We start from the raw sequence: 20556 nt of genomic DNA on the forward strand, positions 1-20556 counted from the left end.
GCACTGTCCGTGAGCAGTCATATTTTGAAAGAATCTTTTCTTGAGCAATAGGTCTCAAAAGTGGGCTCCAAATATTCCGTAAGCCAGGTGCTAAACAGATGTGCTGTCACCCAGGCTCCGTTGTTCTATTTACAGAGCCCAGAATAGATGTAGCATCATTCTCACGGGTCCTAGGATTTGTGGAATGGTAAAAAGCCCTGGCGTCACCTTAAAGTCACCAGTTGCATTAGCCCCTAACAAGAGGGTGAAGAGGGTGGGCCTCTCCTTGGAAGCCAGGGAACCGCTTCTCCCACGCGAGGAAAGTCCTGGGTGACATCTTCTTCCGGCAGACGGCTGCTGCTTCTACCCTGCAAGTCTGCTTAGCGTGGCCACCTCCACCAGTGATCTTGGCTAGATCGTCTGAACGCTGGCTGATGCCTCTCCAGCCGGACTTCATGCTTTTCACCTTGAACTTGGGTGTTGTTTTTTTTTGACACAGGGTCTCAATCTGTCACTCAGGCTGAAGTACCATGGCGCAATCACAGCTTGCTGCAGCCTCGACCTCCTGGGCTCAAGCCATCCTCCCATCTCAGCCTCCAGAGTAGCTGGAACTACAAACACACACCACCACGCCCAGCTAATTTTTAAACAGTTTTTTGTAGGCTAGGCGCAGTGGCTCATGCCTATAATCCCAGCACTTTGGGAGACCAAGGCCCAGCACTTTGGGATCACCTGATCCAGGAGTTCGAGATCAGCCCGGCCAACCTGGTGAAACCCCAACTCTACTAAAAATACAAAAATTAGTTGGGCGTGGTGGCAGGCACCTGAAATCCCAGCTACTTGGGAGGCTGAGGCAGGAGAATGGCATGAACCTGGGAGGTGGAGGTTTTAGTGAGACAAGATCATGCCACTGCACTCCAGCCTGGGCAACAGAGCAAGATGATTTTGTCTCAAAATAAAATAAAATAAAATAAAATAAAAGGCCGGGTGCAGTGGCTCATGCCTATAATCCCAGCACTTTGGGAGGCTGAGACAGGCAGATCACGAGGTCAGGAGATCGAGACCATCCTGGCGAACACGGTGAAACCCTGTCTCTACTAAAATACAAAAAAAAAAATTACCTGGGTGTGGTGGCGGCGCCTGTAGTCCCAGCTACTCGGGAAGCTGAGGCAGGAGAATGGTGTGAACCCGGGAGGCGGAGCTTGCAGTGAGCTGAGATCACACCACCACACTCCAGTCTGGGCGACAGAGCGAGACTCCATCTCAAAAAAAAAAATTTGTAGAGGCTGGCCGCGGGCTCACACTTGCAATCCCAGCATTTTGGGAGGCCAAGGTGTGGGGATCACTTGAGGTCAGGAGTTTGAGACCAGCTTGGCCAACATGGTGAAACCCCATCTGTACTAAAAATACAAACATTAGCTGGGCGTGGTGGTGCATGCCTGTTAATTCCAGCTACTCAGGAGGCTGGGGCAGGAGAATCACTTGAACCTGGGAGGCAGAGGTTGCAATGAGCCATGATTGCACCACTGCACTCCAGTCTGGGTGACAGAGTAAGACACTGCCTCAAATAAACAAAAGAGGCCGGGCGTGGTGGCTCACGCCTGTCATCACAGCACTTTGGGAGGCCGAGATGGGTGGATCACAAGGTCAGGAGATCGAGACTATCCTGGCTAACACAGTAAAACTCTGTCTCGCCGGTGCGGTGGCTCACGCCTGTAATCCCAACACTTTGGGAGGCCAAGGCGGGCGGATCACAAGGTCAGGAGATCGAGACCATCCTGGCTAACACAGTGAAACCCCATCTCTACTAAAAAAAAAAAAAAAAACCAAAAACCTAGCCGGGCGAGGTGGCGAGCACCTGTAGTCCCAGCTACTTGGGAGGCTGAGGCAGGAGAATGGCGTGAACCCAGGAGGTGGAGCTTGCAGTGAGCTGAGATCCGGCCACTGCACTCCAGCCTGGGAGACAGAGCGAGACTCCGTCTCAAAAAAAAAAAATAAAAATAAAAATAAAACTCTGTCTCTACCAAAAATACAAAAAAATTAGCCAGACATGGTGGTGGGTACCTGTAGTCCCAGTTACTTGGGAGGTTGAGGCAGGAGAACAGCATGAACCTGGGAGGTAGAGCTTGGGTGACAGAGCGAGAATCCGTCTCAAAAAAAAAAAAAAAAAGAAAAAATCAATGGGCTACAATAAACTCACAAAAGAGTACTGTATATTTTATTTTCCTGAAAAATTTATAATAAACCACCATGTTACTCCCTGTCTCTGTGGATGGGCCTGCCCTGGACATTTCACAGAAATGGGACAACATACGGCGTGTCCTTCTGTGTCTGGCGTCTCTCGTGGAGCCTGGCGTCCTCGAGGTGCATCCACGCCATGGCCCGAGTCAGAGCTTCTTCCTTTCATGGCTGGGTTGTGTTCCAGTGCACGGAGGGCCGCGCTACGTCTCCTCCTCTGCTGATGGCCATCTGGGCTGTGGCCACCGCCCGGCTGCTGGGCTCCGCTGCTGTATTTGCGCACGGGCTTCTGTGTGGCCGTGGGTTGCTGGATCAGATGGGAGGTCTGTGTGTCTTTGAGGAGCCGCCAGGCCATCTCCACGGTGGCTGCGCTGAGTTACACTCGACCTGCCGCTCCCGAGGGTCTGACTCCTACACACCCACCCCAACTCTTCTGTGCGCGTTGGATTTTGGTTTCAGACAGGGTATGGCTCTGGCGCCCAGGCTGGAGCACAGTGGTACGATCTCAGGTCACTGTGACTTGTCTCCCAGGCTCAAGCAATCTTGCCTCAGCCTCCCGAGTAGCTGGGACCACAGGCATGGACCCCCATGTCTGGTTTTTTTTTTTTGTAGAGATAGGATCTTGCTATGTTGCCCAGGCTGGTCTCAAACTCCTGGGCTCAATCTTCCCTCCTCGGCCTCCCAAAGTGCTGGGATTATAGGCGTGAGCTGTGGTGACCCCACTCCCGTGCACGGCCATGCTGGCAATGTGCCTTTTTCTTTTTTAGATGGAGTCTTGCTCTTTTGCCCAGGCTGGAGCGCAGTGGCACGATCTCGGCTCCAGGCTGGAGCGCAGTGGCACGATCTTGGCTCACTGCAACCTCCGCCTCCCAAGTTCGTGCAATTCTCTGCCTCAGCCGCCTGAGTAGCTGGGACTACAGGCGCCCGCGACCACGTCGGGCTAATTTTTGTATCTTTAGTAGACACGGGGTTTCACCATCTTGGCCAGGATGGTCTTGAACTCCTCACCTCGTGATCCACCCGCCTCAGCCTCCCAAAGTGCTGGGATTCCAGGCGTGAGCCACTGCACCTGGCTGGGGTGTGCTTTTAATTTGCATTTTTTGGCTGACTCCTGGTTTAGTTTTGGATGTGAGTTTTCTCCACTGGACTGAGTCACAGCTGCAGCACTGTGTTGGTGCTGGACACGAGGGAGGTGGCCGGGGACACCGATGGGACCGAGTGGCCGTAGCTGAAGAAGGGACGGCAGTCAGTACCCCTCACCCCTGCTTAGTGGCCAGCAGATTCCTTAAGTTACCAACTCTCTTTACTGCCCAAACATCCAGAAACACCCACGCATGGCTAACCTAGTTTCTCTAAACCAGACCCATATTAAAATTTCACTTCCTTCCTGGGCGTTTTGGGGGAGGAATCTCCTCGTGTGCCCTGGGAGAGGGATCGTGAGACGCAGCCCCCGCCCCCCACCGCAGCTCATCTCTTCCAGCACAGGGACTGGGCGCCATACTGCTTCGGGGCACCCCTAGTTCCAGACAGCACCTCCACACCTCACGGCCAACGCTGGGGCCCCTCCCAGGCTCCACTGTCCTGGGATCCCCCACCAGCAGGGCCTTCTGGAGAAATGGACAGCAATGGCCTGCAGTATAGACTGCTGGGCACTGCCCTCGAGGCTCCTCAGCATGGGCTGGAGAATCGGGGTGACGCGTGCACCCCAGCCAAGAGGGACACCCAAGGCAGCCCCATCCAAAGCCTCTGTGTGGGGGAACGAGCAGCGGCTCTGACGGCTGAGCTGGGCTCAAGTCCTCAACCCGACACGGCCAGGTTCTGACCGCAGGGACCACCCCATCCACGCCCCTCCACAGCCACGAGACCCACAGGGAACAGCGAGAATGCCACAACCGTGACAGCTGGGGCTGGGGTCACATTGGGCTGTCCCGGTCACAGCCCGTCCATCCATGTGTCCTTCCACTGCGACTGGGCTGCCAACGGGGCGGACAGGGGGACTTGCGCAGAGAACCACCATGGAGGAGTGATGCATCCACAGGAGATAAACTGGAGCCCAGCGCCTCCCCGCTGCCCGTGCCCCGACGCACACCTGCCCACACCTGGATGAGCTGCCAGCACGGGAACCTCTCCTTCTTCTGGAAACCCTCGCGGCACCCACAGGAAGGGGGCGTCCACAGGAAGGGGGCACTGAAATATCTGTGCCTGCATTTTGTTTTTGTTCTGTTTTGAGACAGAGTCTCGCTCTGTCACCCAGGCTGGAGTGCGGTGGTGCGATCGCGGCTCACTGCAGCCTCCGCCTCCCGGTTTCAAGTGATTCTCCTGCCTCAGCCTCCCAAGTAAGCTGTGATTACAGGCATGTACCACCACGCCCGGCTAATTTTTTGTATTTTTGGTAGAGACAAGGTTTCGCCACGTTGGCCAGGCTGGTCTCAAACTCCCGACCTCAAGTGATCCGCCCGCCTCAGCCTCCCAAAGTGCTGCGATCACAGTTGTTAGCCACCATACCCCGCCTACTGTTAGATTCTCCATCCCGCAAGAAAGCAAAACCACATGCAAGTACACAGACACACACACGCAGACCCTGTCAGAGCCGGTTGTGAGATCCCGTACGGCAAACATCCCGAGGGGACACTGCCCAGGAGGCACCCCCGCCCGAGGCCAGCCTGCTCGCGCCACACTGCCTGCCTAGGGCTGGAGACTGCGCGAGAGGCAGCGTCCTGGACACACAGGCCTCAGCTCTCCCCTGCCAGAAAGCAGCAGGACATGGGGCCATCTCGGGGGGGTGCATGCAGAAGTGGGGTGGGGAGCGAGGAAGGGGCAGGCGCCGTCCAGGGGGTCTTCCCGTGGGCTGAGGGCGAGAAGGCCCCAGGTCCCGGACGCACCTATCTCCTAAGCAGCAGGACGCCTTTTCTTCCTACAAGCCCCTGTGGGAAGACACTCTGCTGTGGGAGGGTCAGGACTGGCACTTAGGGAGGACAGGGGAGCTCCGGACCCCTACGTGGGGCCCTGGACATGGGTGGGGGCTTCTGTCCGCCTGGCTTCTCCCTTTACAACAGCAGGGAACAAAGTCTCACTCCCCAGTTCTGAGAGTCCTGCTGGAGGACCATGGACCCAAACAAGGGTCGTGGGAGCCGCAATGTGTAGCCAGGGGTGTGGGGACCCAGGGTGGCATGAAAGGTTGGGCCGGTGCTGGGGGACCCAGGGTGGCATTAAAAGGGGGGCGGGTGCTGGGGGCCGAGCCGCTGCCTTTAGGGTCTGTGCTACCCCCGCAGGCAGGTGTCCAGGCAGCTGAGACACCCCGATGCCGCGTCAGGAAAAGACATCGCGCCCACTCTCGCTGCAAGCCCCAGAGCTCTGGCCCCTTTCCAAACAAGCGAGTGGGGACACTCAGACCTCGGAGAGGGAGCCGCCAAAACCCTCGCTGAGGACGAGAGGCTGGAGGCCACCAAGCGGACCCTGAAAAGCAAACGCCACCGACTTCACGAGGAAAACAAATCCATCCCTTCTCGCCGTGAGGATGAAAGTTTCCTCTATTAGATGGCACGGATGCAGCCACGGCCTCGTGAAGAGCTAAAGGCACCGAGCTGTGTGAGTTACACAGCTAGCGGGTACCGCCCGAGCGTCACACCTCAGTTATTAACACAAAAATCAACTCTCACTGGGAGAGGACAGAGATGCAAACCAGGAAGCCACGTCGGGGGGGACGCTCAGGACCCAGAGCCACAGCTCATACCCACACTCAACACCAGCCGCTGCAGCCCCGGGATGGGAGATAGTGCCTGCGAGAGCTGAGGCCCTCTCGACCCCTGGCAGGAGCCGGGCAGCTCTCCCGCCCTGGAGCACCAACCCCGCAGCCCCCACTGCTGAGCCCTCAGCACGGCCCTGCCAGGCTCCTGTTCCCCCAACATACACACTCGGGGCCCAGAAAGGACCAAGTGAGGCCCAGCGGCCTCGGAACCGCCAAGGAGGAAGCCGTGCTCTCGACAGACATCGGGGGCACAGGCTTTGGTAGAGGCGGTGGGAGTCCCAATCGCCCCTCAATTGCAGGCAGGGCAGGCTGCGCTGTGCTTCCGCGGCCCCCGGACCCACTCGGGAGGAGCCCCTTGCTCAGCCACCGACGACCCTCAGGTGCCCCGTCAGGAAGTGGGCAGAGCCGTCGTCAGGACGCGTCCCAACACCTGGCTTCCAGACAAGACAGGCGCGTGCCTCCAACCTCTCCCTGCACACAGGGGAAGCACGTAGTGACAAGAGGCTGACTCTGCTGTGTGCCCCAGAGCCCCAGGGGGCCCTCACCAGTGGCCGTGCCACACACACAGCACCCACTGGGCACCCACCCCGGGGTGTCTCCATGGGAGATCCGGTAGCTGCTCAGATGCGACCAGGCACCCTCAGAGGCCCCTCTGTGCCCACGTCCGCAGTCACTCGGGGTCCTGAGCACCCTCCAGTCTCTGCCTGTGTGGTGAGCTGTGAAAGGGGCCTGGCGAGTGGAGCGCGCCCCAGGTGAGGGGACATGGGGGACCTGCAGGGGCAAAGGCATCTGCTCGGCTCCCTCAGTGAGGACGGACACGAAGTGGAGATGGAGGCGCCTGCGTTCATTGTCCCTCCTAACAGCAAACCCAAGGTCTCCCACACGCCCGGCCACCCGAGCTGCTCGGGGCAGCCCCCCTTCTCTTCCAGGCTGCTCTCTGCTCACCGCTTGGTTTGCACGAGCGCCTGGTGCATCCCGAGACATCTCTCCCCCAGCTCCACTTCCGTCTGTGGTGCCCACGTGACCTCCCGGGCACACACTGCTTCTCATCCTTGTGGCCTCCAGGCTGGGCAAGGCCCCCTCCTGGGCGCGGGACCACTCGCCTGCTCTCCATCTAGGCTAGCCCTCCTGACACAGTGGCCTCGAGCCTGTGGGGCTGCCAGGAGGGAGGTGGGGCCTGCATAAAGGTTGCTTTTCTTTCTAGCCATCCCTGCCACACCCGCTCCCACAGCTGGGGGCACCCAGAGGCCCAATCCCGCCCACCAATCTCCGGGTGGCACCGTTTAAGCCACACAGCATCAGGACACGGCCGTCAAAGGCAGGCACCACCACCAGCCTTCCCTCTGCAGAATCCCCCACCTTCTCCCTCCTTCTCTCTTCCAGGTGAGCCGCTAGCATGGTCAGTTTCTTCTGCTAAGAAACCATGAGTGGGCCGGGCGCGGTGGCTCAAGCCTGTAATCCCAGCACTTTGGGAGGCCGAGACGGGGGGATCACGAGGTCAGGAGATCGAGACCATCCTGGCTAACACAGTGAAACCCCATCTCTACTAAAAATAAAAAAAAATTAGGCAGGCATGGCGGCGGGCACCTGTAGTCCCAGCTACTCAGAAGGGTGAGGCAGGAGAATGGCGTGAACCTGGGAGGCGGAGCTTGCAGTGAGCCGAGATCGCGCCACTGCACTCCAGCCTGGGCGACAGAGCGAGACTCCGTCTCAAAAACAAAAAAACAGTCTCCCATCCCCAACACTCAGGCCACCCAGATGGGACTGAACACGCCCCACTCAGCCCCTCTGTGGAGGGTCAACACCAACCACTGAAACAGCCGAGGCCGCAGGGTGAGCACCTGTGCCGCAGCCACAGCTGCCGGGTCTGGGTACAGAGCGGCCTCGAGGGCTGGGACCCATGGTCTTCTGTTTTTTGAGACAGGATCTAGCTCCATCGCCCAGGCTGGAGCGCAGTGGCACAATCTCAGCTCACTGCAACCTCCGTCTCCCGAGTTCAAGCGATTCTCCTGCCTCAGCCTCCCGAGTAGCTGGGATTACAGGCACTGCCACCTCGCTGTCTGATCTTGACTCAGCTCTGTGTGTTCCGGCTTTTCACCAATTCCCATCCCAGCTGCAGATGACAAGCCCCAACCCCGAGAACCTCCGACATGGGCACGGCCCTGCTGGGTCTACCCACTGCTCCTGGCATCCCCTGGAAGCCTCCCTGTGTGACCCCCGGCCCCTCGTCTGGGTGGTGACCGTCACCTCTCAGGTCCTGGCTCCCACAGGGGCTCCCGGCACCCCTGCCCCATGACCCGGAGTCAGGAGGATGAGAAAGGGGCAGGCTCTGCACTCAGGGACGCAACACCGCTGGGAGCTGGGGTGAAGGCCGGCCCAGGCTGTGTGCCGACCCCGCTCCACCCGGCCACCAAGCAGGCTGCCCCGCTGGCGTCTGTTCTGATACAGTGGTCCTGGGTGTTGAGGCCCAGGCAGGTTGGGGCTGCTGCTTTCTCTCTGGGTCCCTGGACGAGCACCGGCCTCCCTGTGCCCAGCCTCAGGGCCAGGAGCAAACCCCACTGTGCCCTGCAGAGCTGAGCACTAGGGCCAAGAAGCCACACAGATGCACACCCGACTTTGCAGATGGAGCCCGGGGCGGGCAGCAGCCTCCTCTGGTGACAGGAGTGGCACGGGTGTCCACTTCACACTCCCTGCACACTCAGGGCTGGATCACACCTCCAAGCACCTCACGACAGCCCCTGTGAGGGGGTCATGGGCAGACAGCAGAGGGAGAGCCCAGCCACACACGCCCTAAGCCTGACACGGACGGAGAAGCCCCTGCCCTGGGCACCGCCCCGCCCCGCAGAGCCTCGCCCGGATACATGCCCACCCTGCGAAGTCTTGCCTCAGCCTCAGTGGGGGGCACTGACCTGCAGCGGGTGGAGGTGGAGGGCAGCCCAGTGCAAAACGGGAGCGCTGCCTGCACACCTGCTGCCCACAGTGGCCCCCAGCCCATGTCCCCCGCCTCAGGACTGGCCCCGACGGTCACTGCCTGGGCCTGAGGCCTTCACAGCAGCAGGAGTGCAGTCAGAGGACAGGCAGGGCTGCCACCCTGGGCCACGGTCCATGGGCACAGGGCGGGTACCCAGCTCCCCATGCCCCTACAAACAAGAGCCGCCACCCCAAGACTCAGCCACTTCTGAGGGTGCAGACCACTCCCTGGAGGCAGTCACCACTCAGTCGGGGCCCAGCACCCGTCCGTCACCAAGGAAGAAGAGCCTGGCCTCTCCTGGGGTGCTCCGAACCCCAGGGGGTGCCCGAGGGAAGCCAGACAAAGCCGGGGCCTGGAAGGAAGCAGGGATGTGAAGGCCGGGCACCCACGGTGCCCATGCAGGCCTGCAGGTTGGGGGCCTGTCCTGCCACGCCTGAGGGCCACAGCGAAGAGCAATGATCTCGGGGAGGGAGAAGGGGACGCTGATTCTCACTCAGCCTCCACCCAACCCACACGGCCACAATTCCATCCCAAGGGGAGAGCGCCGGCTCAGGGTCACACACCAAGGATGGCTCCCGGGCACCAAACGGGACTGCAGCCATCCCCACAGGGGCTGCTCTCATGGCCAGGTCTGGGCCAGAGCCGACCCTCCCTGTCAGCTCCCACCCCCTTCCCCAGCCCTGGCCTCAGGCCTCTACCTGCTTTGTTCTTCTCGGGGTCCTCCATCTGGTCTGGGCCCAGGGCCAGTTCCCTGGGGAGGGCCCTGGCAGCCCCCTTCTCTGACTGTCTCCACTCAGTGATGTCACAGTCCCTGGACTGACATCACCACACAGCCCTTAGCCCAGAGCCCAGGGAAAAGCTGAGGGGAGGCCAGGGACCTCGCTGGGCTGGGCAGGTGCAGGCCACCCCCGTCCCAGTGCCCTCAAAGACACCTAGACTCATGTGGACCCGGCCGTGGCCCCTTCTGGGCAGCGCCATCCAGGCCGGCCCTGCCCTCTGACCTGGGGCCGCAGGGGCTGGCCACCATGGGCTCGGTCCCCCGCCACCCCGATTCATCTGCACCCCAAGGAAAGAGAATGCAGAGTTGCAGCGCCCCAGGACCCACGAGCCCCCGAACACCAGGGCAGCACATACTTCCAGTCTCAGGGCCAGAGCAGAGCGGGGCCAGGCCCAGCCTGGTGACACAGGGCAGACGGAAGGGTGCCCTCCAAAACAGAAGAGCCCAGGAGCTGCCACGCCGGGACAAACCAACCTCAGGCTGACCTAGGCCGGCAATGGATTTAACGCATTGGGTGCAAAAGAGAAACACTCCACAAATCAGGGAGAGAAGAGAAGCTGCCCACGCCACGGGAGGAGGCTGAGGAGTGAATGCCGGGGCCAGGTGGGGCCAGTCCTCACAGCACTGTGGAGACCAGACCAAGGGCGACTGTCATCACCACGAAAAGGCCTCGTCCACGGCAGAAGCCAACCTCACCACACCAATTGCACCAGAGATGCCCATGAGGAGAGCCGGCCTCGGAGAACGCGGCTGAGCCGTCACAGGCCACCGTCAGCAAAGGCAAGGACCCAGGTAAAGAGCACAGGAGGGCCATGAGCAACCACAGCACGGTGGCCTGGACAGACCCTGACTGGGGGAGGGGGCGAGGCTGCGCAATGGCAGCTGGGACTGGACCCTGTTGGGGAGTGGCGGGGCGGCGGCGAGGCTGCGCAGGGACCCCTATCCCACAGGAGGTCAGCCTTGCCCTGGTGATGGCAAAGACCACAGGTGAGGGCCACGGGCGGAGCTGACTCCAGGGAAAAGCTGGCCCTCACCCAGAGCTGCACATCCCACTGGCAGCCTTGGCAGAGGGCACCGTCCCTGCAACTTCTCCACATAGGGGCAATTTTCCCAAAATTCAGATTATGCAAAGGGAGGCGCGGCTGCCATGGACTCTAGGGCCTCAGACACCATCAACAAAAGCAAAGGGGACACATTTGCATCAAATCCATCACAAAGACGGCCTTCGAGACTCTGAGGGAAGTGAGAACACCGATGCACAGGCCCCCACGGCGCACAGGCCCCCACGGCGCACAGGCCCGCACGGCAACCCTACTCCGCCTCAGCAGCCTCAGTTCTGGTTCCTGCACCCTGGCCCGGAGGCAGAGCTGACCCGGTCTTGCCAGGGGGGCAGGGGTCCCCTGGCCCCAGGTGGTGCCACAGACAGCGGGGGGAAGCACTCAGGCAGAGTCAGGCACCCCACCAGGAAAGAAAGCTCCCACGGCAGGTCCCGGGGCTGCATGGGATCCTGGGGACCCTGGGTGGCTCCCATCGGAACCCTGCTAGGTCTGGGAGGACACTGGGTCCTTCCAGAAGCGTAACCACAAACAGCCATGGAAAACCTGGGTGGGCTGCGTTTCTACATTTCCTTTTCTTTTTTTTTTTTTTTCCAGATGGAGTCTCACTCTGTCACCCAGACTGGAGTGCTTTTTCCCCTCACAGCCTGGGAGCCAACGGGTGATGTCCCACCCTGGTTTCCCTCCACCCGAAGGCAGTCACCTTGGTCGCTGGCTCCTGCCTCTGCGATGATCCCCACGAGGGCTGCAGAGTGGAGGGCACAGCGGGGTTCGGCCTCATTCCCCGGGGAGCCCCAGGCGAGAGCTTGGTCCTGGGGAGCTGCCCAGGTCTTTGCCATCCCCTGGCCTCCATCCAGTCCCTCACGACTTGGCTCCTGGCCCTGGGCACCGAGCGATGCCTGCTAGGCCCGTGCGCCTAAGAGCCAGGCCTGTATTCACTTCAGCTTTTATTAAGGGTTTTCAAGGATTGGCTTTTTTAAATCATCGTCAAATATATTGTTATTAAAAGGATATGTACACTTTGGGAGGCCGAGGTGGGCGGATCACTTGAGGTCAGGAGTTTGAGACCATCCTGGCCAACATGGTGAAACCCTGTCTCTACTAAAAATACAAAATTTAGCTGGGCGTGGTGGCGGGCGCCTGTAATCCCAGCTACTCGGGAGGCTGAGGCAGGAGAATCGCTTGAACCTCCTGGAGGCTGCAGTAAGCCGAGATGGCACCACTGCACTCTGCCTTGGTGAAAGGAAGACTCTGTCTCAAGAAACAAACAAAAAAGAAGGTTGAACACACGGAAGCGTTGCACCCTCTGTCACCCAGGCAGTCTCAGTGCCCAGAGGCCGCAGACGACACACACACTATCGGTGTACTAGCGTCTGCTCCCTGGGCCCTCGTCCAACCCTGCACCCACCGCCCACGGAGGAGCCAGCGTGTCCTTGCTGTCCTGCAGTGACCACCACAACCCCTTTCACACAGAAGGGTTGGGCTATCCCCCAAAATGACATGCCAAGTCCTAGCCCCCAGTAAACAGAAACGCGGCCTTATGTGGAAATGAGGGTGGCCCCAGTCTCACCAAGTCTCAGCTTAATGTCACGTTTCACGATGTTGAGTCAGAAACAGCAGAGAAGAGGAGGGTGGGGAGGTGGACTCTGCTTCCTCCCGCCCAGCCTGCGAATCCTGGGGACACCCAAGCATCCCCCGTCCTGGCCCACTGGGAGGCTGCACCCCCCCAACTGGGACCCCCGTCCCATCATACACAACACAGCTGGCGCTGCCCTCTCAGGGAGCCCTGGAGGACCAAGGGCACACAAGCGGCCAGCCTCAGGATCTGGCAGGGTCTGAACTGGAAGACATCACGTGGTCCCAGAAGGCCCCCATCTTTGATTTTTATAAATCAGCCAAATGGCAGAAAATGTTGCCTCCCCAGGCACACGGTGTCTCCTCTTGCCTCCCCTCATTTCAACAGCAGGGGACAGACACAGACCACCCGCCTGGCCAGCTCTCTGACCCCCACGGTCTCCCCTGAAAACTGGGCACATGGCTCACCCAGGGACCTAGGGGGGCACCAAGGCAAATACACGCCCAGCTCACCCAAAACTTTCCAACACACTCCGCCACAATGTCCCCATAGCCCCTACCTGGAGGGTGTCCAGCAAAACTCCCACAGCCCCTCCCTCCTAGATGCCCCAGAGCAGGTGACACCTCCCTTCCAGAGGCCAGGCCCCACCTGACGCTGGCTGCAGGGAGGCAGTGGGGACGGGCGCTGGTGGCCTCTGGGGCACGAGAAGGCGCCTTTGTGTTTGGTGGGCGGCAGTGGATTTAGGCCAGGCCAGCCCAGGAAGACCCGTCCATCCCGACATGGAAGGAGGCTTTGGCTGTTTCTAAGCGCACCCCCTCCTGTCTTCGGGGGAGTCTTGGACAATTTTCCCTGAAAAGCGGACAGTGCTCATCTCCTAGAATCTGAGGTTTGGGAAAGAACGCCTTCTTCAGATGTTGCTGTAACGTTCAAGCTCTCTGACATCGCTGAGCTCTCTTTCGCTACTTAAAAATAAACACTGATGGCCGGGCGCGGTGGCTCACGCCTGTAATCCCAGCACTTTGAGAGGCCAAGGCGGGCGGATCACGAGGTCGGGAGATCGAGACCATCCTGGCTAACATGGCGAAACCCCGTCTCTACTAAAAGTACAAAAAATCAGCCAGGCGTGCTGGCGGGCGCCTGTAGTCCCAGCTACTCGGGAAGCTGAGGCAGGAGGAGAATGGCGTGAACCCAGGAGGCAGAGCTCGTAGTGAGCCGAGATCGCGCCACTGCACTCCAGCCTGGACCACAGAGTGAGATTCCATCTCAAAAAAATAAAATAAAATAAACAAATAAATAAGTAAATAAGCATTGATTTTTGTGGTCTTGAAAGGCCAGGGCCCCTAGCACTTTCTTGGGGAGGCCGTAGACGGCGGATCACAAGGTCAGGAGATCGAGACCATCCTGGCTAACACGGGAAACCCGCCTCTACTAAAAAAATACAAAAAAAACCAGCTAGAAGGGTGGCGGGCGCCTGTAGTCCCAGCTACTCGGGAGGCTGAGGGTGAGAATACGCGAACCCGAGGCATGGAGCTTGCAGTGAGCTGGAGATCCCGCCACTGCACTCCAGCCTGGGCAACAGAGCAAGACTCCACAAGGTCAAGCTGTGGCTCAAGCCTGTAATCCCAGCATCTTTGGGAGGCCGAGACGGGCGGATCACGAGGTCAGGAGATCGACTATCCTGGCTAACACAGTGAAACCCCTGGGTCCCTACTAAAAAATACAAAAACTAGCCGGGCGAGGTGGCGGCTCTGTAGTCCCAGCTACTCGGGAGCCGAGGTGAGAATGGCGAAACCCGAAAGAGGCGGAGCTTGTAGGTGATGAGATCCGCCACTGCACTCCAGCCTGGCGACAGCGGACTCCGCCTCAAAAAAAAAAAAAAAAAAAAAGACTCCATCTCAAAAAAAGAAAGGCCAGGGCCACCTGGATTATCCTAGGGGTCAAATGGTCACTCTATGGACACTGGATGCCCCCGGCCTCTGAACTTGCTGTGGCGAAGGTCATGGGCAGCACATCCATCTGTCGGTCCCACTGCCCGTGCTCGTCACAGGGTGCAAGATCTGGCCCTGTGCCTGACACAGTAGCGGGGACACCAGGCACATGCAGGACCCCTGGCTTTCTAGACGGCGTGGGGATCAGGACAGCGGAGTCTCTGAGGCCCTGCAGGCCAGAGAAGCATCCAGCCCGCGGACGGAAGAAACGCCAGGAGAAACCAGGTCCCTGGAAGAGGAGGGGAGTGGTCATCGCTGTGCAGAGATCCAGTCCCCAAAACCCGGCAGGGGACAAACAGTACAGGTGCTATGGATGGCGGTCAGCGGCTTCTCAGATGGTCCAACCCGGAGAGGCCGTGTGACCAGCGGTTCCACCGCTAGACGTCCGCCCGAGAACCACCACGCGGCCATGCGGGAACCGGACACGGTTGCTCGCAGCCACCATACGCGGATGCCACGCAAACATCCATCACGGAAATAAGCGCGTGGCCAGCCACGCACCGGAACACGACTCAGCCACGAACAGGAGCGAGGCTCGGACGCGGGCCACTTGGCTCAGTGAGAGACGCCAAACACACAAGGTCTCGGCCTGTGTGATTCCACCCCAGGAGGTCCCTAGAACCCTCAGAGTCACGGAGACAGAAAGTAGGATGGGGGTGCCAGGGGCTGGAGAGGGCAAGGGAGTGAACGTTTCACGAGGACAGCGTCTCAATCTGGGAAGGTGGGAAGGTTCTAGAAAGGACGGTGTGGAAGGCTGGCTGCTGAAAGGGCCGGGGCTCCCTTTGCAGGTGATGAGAACGCTCTGGAATAAGAGGTGGTGGCTGCACACACACAGGAGCCTTGACCATGGCGGGTCTGAACTGACAGGTCCGCTCGGACGCGGATTTTTCCCAATAAAGGCTGCCCTGAGGGCGCCGGCCTCTCCTGGCTCCCTCCCACTCTGCCACCCGAGACAGCGAGACCCAACCTCCCCTCCCCAGCCCTCAACGCGAACACGATGAGGACAGAGGCTTCCACGAGCGTCACTTCCACTGCGTGGAGAGCAAACAGGGTCTATCTTCTTTATGCTTTTCTCGACACGTTCTGGGCTCCAGCTTCCCTCACTATGAGAACGCAGCACCTGACACAATCCACGAGGCGTGTGAGCGTGGACCACATGTCCTCCCAAGGCCTCCGGTCACCAGCAGGCTGTGGGCAGCGGAGTCTGGAGGACTCCAAAGCTATACGAGGGTATTTTACTGCATGAGGGGCTGGAGCCCTAAACCCCACCCTGCTCAAGGGTCAGCTGTACAAAAATCACTTATGTGCACACGTCGCTGAATTCTACCGAATGTGGATTATGTTTTGACCAAAAAAAGTGGCTCATGCTCTGAGGACCATACCCAAATAAGGCTGGTAAGAGAACAGTGAGCTGGGTCAGTGTAATGGGATCGTTAATTTTTTTTTTTTTTTTTTCTTTTGAGAGGGAGTCTCGCTCTGTCACCCAGGCCACGGGCGAGGTCCAAGAGGCAGCGGAGGCCCCTGACCACTTCCAACAGGACAGCCATGGTACACCCAGGACTCAGGCAGCGAACCCCACACAGCACCCCTCTCCGCAGCGTACAGGCCTGACCAGCGTGATGGCACGGCATGTACACACCTGTGCGGACGCCGCCAGGGCACACGCACACCACCCCTGCGGCCACAAGCCTCGGCCCAGCCCACCTGCAGGCTCCAGGGCTCTGGCTGGAACCCCCTCAGCGCACCCACCCTCCGAGGAACTCAAAGGCACACCCAGCAAGTCAGAGGCAGACACGGGCCAGTCCCTGTCCTCATGCTGGTCCCGTCCTGGGAACTGACTGCAGGCAGAGCCTGGGCATTGGCGCAGCCGCCCGGCCCCAGGACCACTGGAGCAGAAGCCCGAGGGGCACAGCCGCCGCAGACAGGACAAGCCCTCACACACTTGCCATCCTTCTTGGGGACGGAGGTCAGATGGGAAGGGGCAGAGGTCATCGCAGACGACATGAGCATCCTGGAGTCACCGGGGAAACAAAGTCCCTAAGGAGGGCGGGTCCCGCTGGCAACACGGCCCACAGCACCATGGCCAAGGGGGCAGGACTGGCCATGAGGCCTCACAGGCGGGGACTCTGTCCACGAATCCAGACCAGGACTTGGGGTGCCTCACTCCAGAGGGTGAAAGTTTCCAGATAACTGAAGGATTACCTTGAAGCACAACTTTCTTCAAGGATCCAAAGGGCAATCACGCATCAACGAAACATCGCTGGAGACAACAAAAAACCTCTTAGATTTCCTCTGCCTTTTACATAGCGACAGGGCTGGGCGCAGGGGCTCACACCTATAATCCCAGCTATGTGGGAGACTGAAGCGGGTGGATCACCTGAGGTCAGGAGTTCAAGACCAGCTTGGCCAACATGGAGAAACCCCGTCTCTACTGAAAATACAAAAACTAGTCGGGCGTAGTGGCGCTTCCCAGCTACTCAGGAGGCTGATGTGGGACAATCGCTTGAACGCAAAAGGCAGAGGTGGCAGTGAGCCAAGATGGCGCCACTGCACTCCAGCCTGGGCTACAGAATGAGACTCCGCCTCAAAAAAAATAAATAAATAGGCCAGGCGCGGTGGCTCACAAGGTCAGTAGTTTGAGACCAGCCTGACCAACATGGTGAAACCCCGTCTTTAATAAAACAATACAAAAAAATTAGCCAGGAGTGGTGGTGCACGTCATCTCAGATACTCAGGAGGTTGAGGCAGGAGAATCGCTTGAACCCAGGAGGCAGAGGTTGCAGTGAGCTGAGATCGTGCCACTGCACTCCAGCCTGGGCAACAGAGCGAGACTCCATCTCTAAATAAATAAATGAATAAATAGCGATGGGCCCGCCCTGGTCTGGGACCCCCGAGCCTCATTCTGGTGTTCCTAGCCCCTCACTTTGAGCCCTAGCTAAGGTGGCACAAAGGGATACGCCCCACCCCGCCAGGCTAGTCCAGTTCCTGGACAGACCCATCCAGTAGACGGCTGCATCCATGTGCCAGTCACAGGGACGGCACAGTCCCCTGGACCCAGAGCTGGTAGAGAGAATGGGGAAGGCGGTGAGGCCCATCCTCTGCCCACAGGGCCACCACCCCTCGCTGTCACTGCTCCCACTGGCACAGCGGGTAACCAGAGGAGCACAGGTGTGGGAGTCAGTAACCACCACTTCCTCCTCTACCCAAGGAGGCCAAGTAGGCCTCGACTTCCTCATCTGTAAAATGGGCGCTCCACCCACTTCCCAGGAGGCCCCAGAGCACCGGCCCCACGAGAACTCCAGAATGAGGAAGAGGCAGACGACGTGGAGCCTCCCAACCTGGGGAGCCTCCAGACTGCAGGCCTCACTCAGACGGCCTTGTCCAGAGGCCGCCAACCAACAGATTCTCTCGCGTGGCTGCCAGCGGAGCATCCGCAGATCTGTGGGGTGGGGGAGGCAGACCTGGCATGCCTGACACCAGAGCTCGATCCAGCACGCGTGCAGCCACTGAGCCCTAGCTGGACACGAGACTTGAGGCTGACCTGAGGACAAAGCCCACAGCTGCCCGCCACCACCGCGACACTAACCAGGACTCGGGCCAGGGCCTCCTTCACATAGGCCCTGTGTCCTCTGGGTTCAGAGAAAGTCAGCCAGCCCCACACGCCAGCCTGCCCACTGCCACCCGAGGCCCGCAGCCCCTGCCAGTCTGTGACCGGCCCTGGGCCTCAACAGCACCCAGAGCGCTGTCTCCACCCACCACCTGCCCTCCGCCAGGCCTCAGTCAAGGCCTTGACGGACCATGAGACCCCGGGGGGCTGAGGCAGCTTGATGGGGATGCAGAAAGGAGGCAACATCACTCCAGATACCCCAGGGCAACCCCGACTGTCCCTAAGCTCAGCTTCGGTCTGTCCCAGTGGCTCTGCAGACACATCTGCTGGGGTGGCTAGGGCCTGCCTCTCGGGCGTGCACTGACCCCCCCCCACCAGTCCCCACAGACACAGTGCCCCCCCACCGTGCCTGGCACACCAACAGGACTACCCCAATCCCCAAATTAATGGCTGGTGTACTGGCTTCCCCTAAGCTTGGGATGAGCAACAGGAACTTTCAATTAAAAAACCCTCACCTACTTCCTTTGTAGCCCAGAGTAATTACTGTATCATTAAAAAGGAGGCGAAGAAGAAAAGAAGAAACCCGAATCAGCAATTCCACAAAATCCATCCGCACCAAGTGCTGCACCATCACAGGCCGTCCTGCAAATGGCCTGGCTCCCGGACCTGCCCAGAGTCCAGGCACTGAGGTGCTGGTCCCTCATCCTCTTCAGAGGAACTAGACAGGATCAAATCAGACAGGAAGCCCCTTTACACACAAGGAGGTCCGACCGCACTGCAGGCATAGGAAATGCAGACACTACAGACCAGTTGGGGTTTTGCCTCCCACCGGGGTGAAGGGAGCAGAGACAGCTCCTCTGACATCTCAGCCCATTTGCCCGCCGCACAGTCCTGCAGAACATACGGCTGGCCTCTCACTCCCAGACCTGGCCCTTCCACTGGGACCCTGTCCAGACCCCGCTCCCCTGCATGCAGGTCTCCAGTTCCCTCCCATCTGTGCAGGAGCGGCTCTCAGAGCTCACCGTGGGGGGCTGAGCAAAACACTCTGGGCCCTAGAGACGTCAAGGCAGGCGTGCGCGTGCCTCCACACACTCCCCGGGACTGCGTGCCTGGGAAACTCATCAGTCAGCCCGGCCCAGAGCATTTCAGAGTGTTTCGTTTTGGTGGAGACACAGGAGAAAACAAAACAAAGTACCGGTGACAACCGCGAACTTCCCCCTTTCAAACCTGGGGGCCCTGTCACACAGTCTGTCCTCTGCACAGAGGCACCCCAGGCTGGGCCGGGCTGTGCAGGGCAGAGTGGCCCAGGGTGCTTCCATCCCCAGCTGCCACCCAACCCCCAGTCCCCTCCCTAATACGAGCTCCTTTCCGCGGCGGGACGCCTGGGTTTTTCCTCCAGATGGGAGCCTTTGTACCTTCCTGCTCAGCTCCCACACCCACGAACTACCAGGGCCTCCGGGAACCAGGAAACACCAAGGAGGCTCCAGCACGTCCTGGGGTGGGGAGGCAGAGCCCCACCACATGGCCGTGTGGACGGCCCCGGAGCCCTGGGCCACACGGTGGAGCATAACGGGGAGAAGATGCTGGACTCTACCTACACAGACAACCCTCCAGCCCGCTTCCTACAAACAATGCCATCCGGAGGCCACAGGAATAAGAACCAGATGTCCCAAAGCCATTCTGGCTCAAGACGCAACAGTCCCCGAATGTCCTCTCAGCCCCCACGCCCCCCAATGGGAAAGTCTTCCCCTAAGAAAGTTGGGAGAGAGAAGCCAGGCGGGGATCGGGGATCGGTGAGGCCACCGCAGGCCCTGTTCAGACATCTCACCCTCCCTCCCTGATCCGTGCGTTTCCGGAAAACAAAGCCGGTGGCCACAGCGGAAGGGGGAGGGGGCAGCGAGCCCAGCCGGGAGTTCCCAGGCAGTGCCGCAACAGGTCCCTGCGGATCAGACCACCTTCCTCTCCCCACCATTCCCCTGCTCTCCCCCCTCAAGAGCTTTAGGACCACAAAGTGAGGACTGGGACACAGCTGCGTGGGGAGGGGCCAGGCCAAGACAGGAGTAGGCAATGGGGCCAGGTGGGCAGGGGCCTGCGGACCAGAACGCGGGGAGGCATAAGGGACACGGGTGAGTGGGCGGTGGGCTTGAGCCCTGGGTGGGGGAAGAAAGCGGGAGGTGGGGTGGGGACTAAAAGCTCAGCGGAGGGCAGGGGAGTTGGAGCACGGCAGTCACCGGGGTGCACAGTGGGGAGTCACTGGAGCGGCGGGGGCAGGGTCTGGAGTGTGAGGGTCACTGGGGAGGCAGACTCCTGAGTGTGGAGGTCAGCGTGGGGCTGTGTCTGGAGGTCCTGAGCGCGGGTTCAGCGGGGTGGGGGGCGCTGGGGTCCCGAGTGAAGGGTCAGCGAGGTGTTGCGGTGGTGGGGCCCTGAGTGTGGGGGGTCAGCGTGGAGGGCGGTTAGACAGGGTGGGGGGCGCTGGGGTCCGGAGTGCGGGGTCGGCAGGGCGCGGGGGGGGGCAGTGAACCCTGAGTGTGGGGGTGGGGGCGCCAGGGGTCACTGGGGGCGCCGACGGCCAGGGTGCAGGGGGTGTGGGGGCCGGTGCGGGCGCGCGCGTCGTTA

General features: G+C 60.0%; 1 protein-coding gene and 1 pseudogene across 2 annotated transcripts in view; one reads left to right on the forward strand and one right to left on the reverse strand.

The window, feature by feature from the left end:
- CSNK1G2 (casein kinase 1 gamma 2) overlaps window positions 1-20556 on the reverse strand; it is a 29534-nt gene that overhangs the window by 8704 nt on the left and 274 nt on the right. The gene's annotated exons all lie outside the window — the stretch shown is intronic.
- Window positions 9770-11675, forward strand: LOC101004779 (annotated as a pseudogene). Its single transcript, XR_002518852.2, has 2 exons — window positions 9770-10506; window positions 10836-11675. The product of XR_002518852.2 is annotated as an uncharacterized LOC101004779 (transcript).

The sequence above is a fragment of the Papio anubis genome, chromosome 20, assembly GCF_008728515.1.
Source record: "Papio anubis isolate 15944 chromosome 20, Panubis1.0, whole genome shotgun sequence".
Classification (NCBI taxonomy): Eukaryota; Metazoa; Chordata; class Mammalia; order Primates; family Cercopithecidae; genus Papio; species Papio anubis.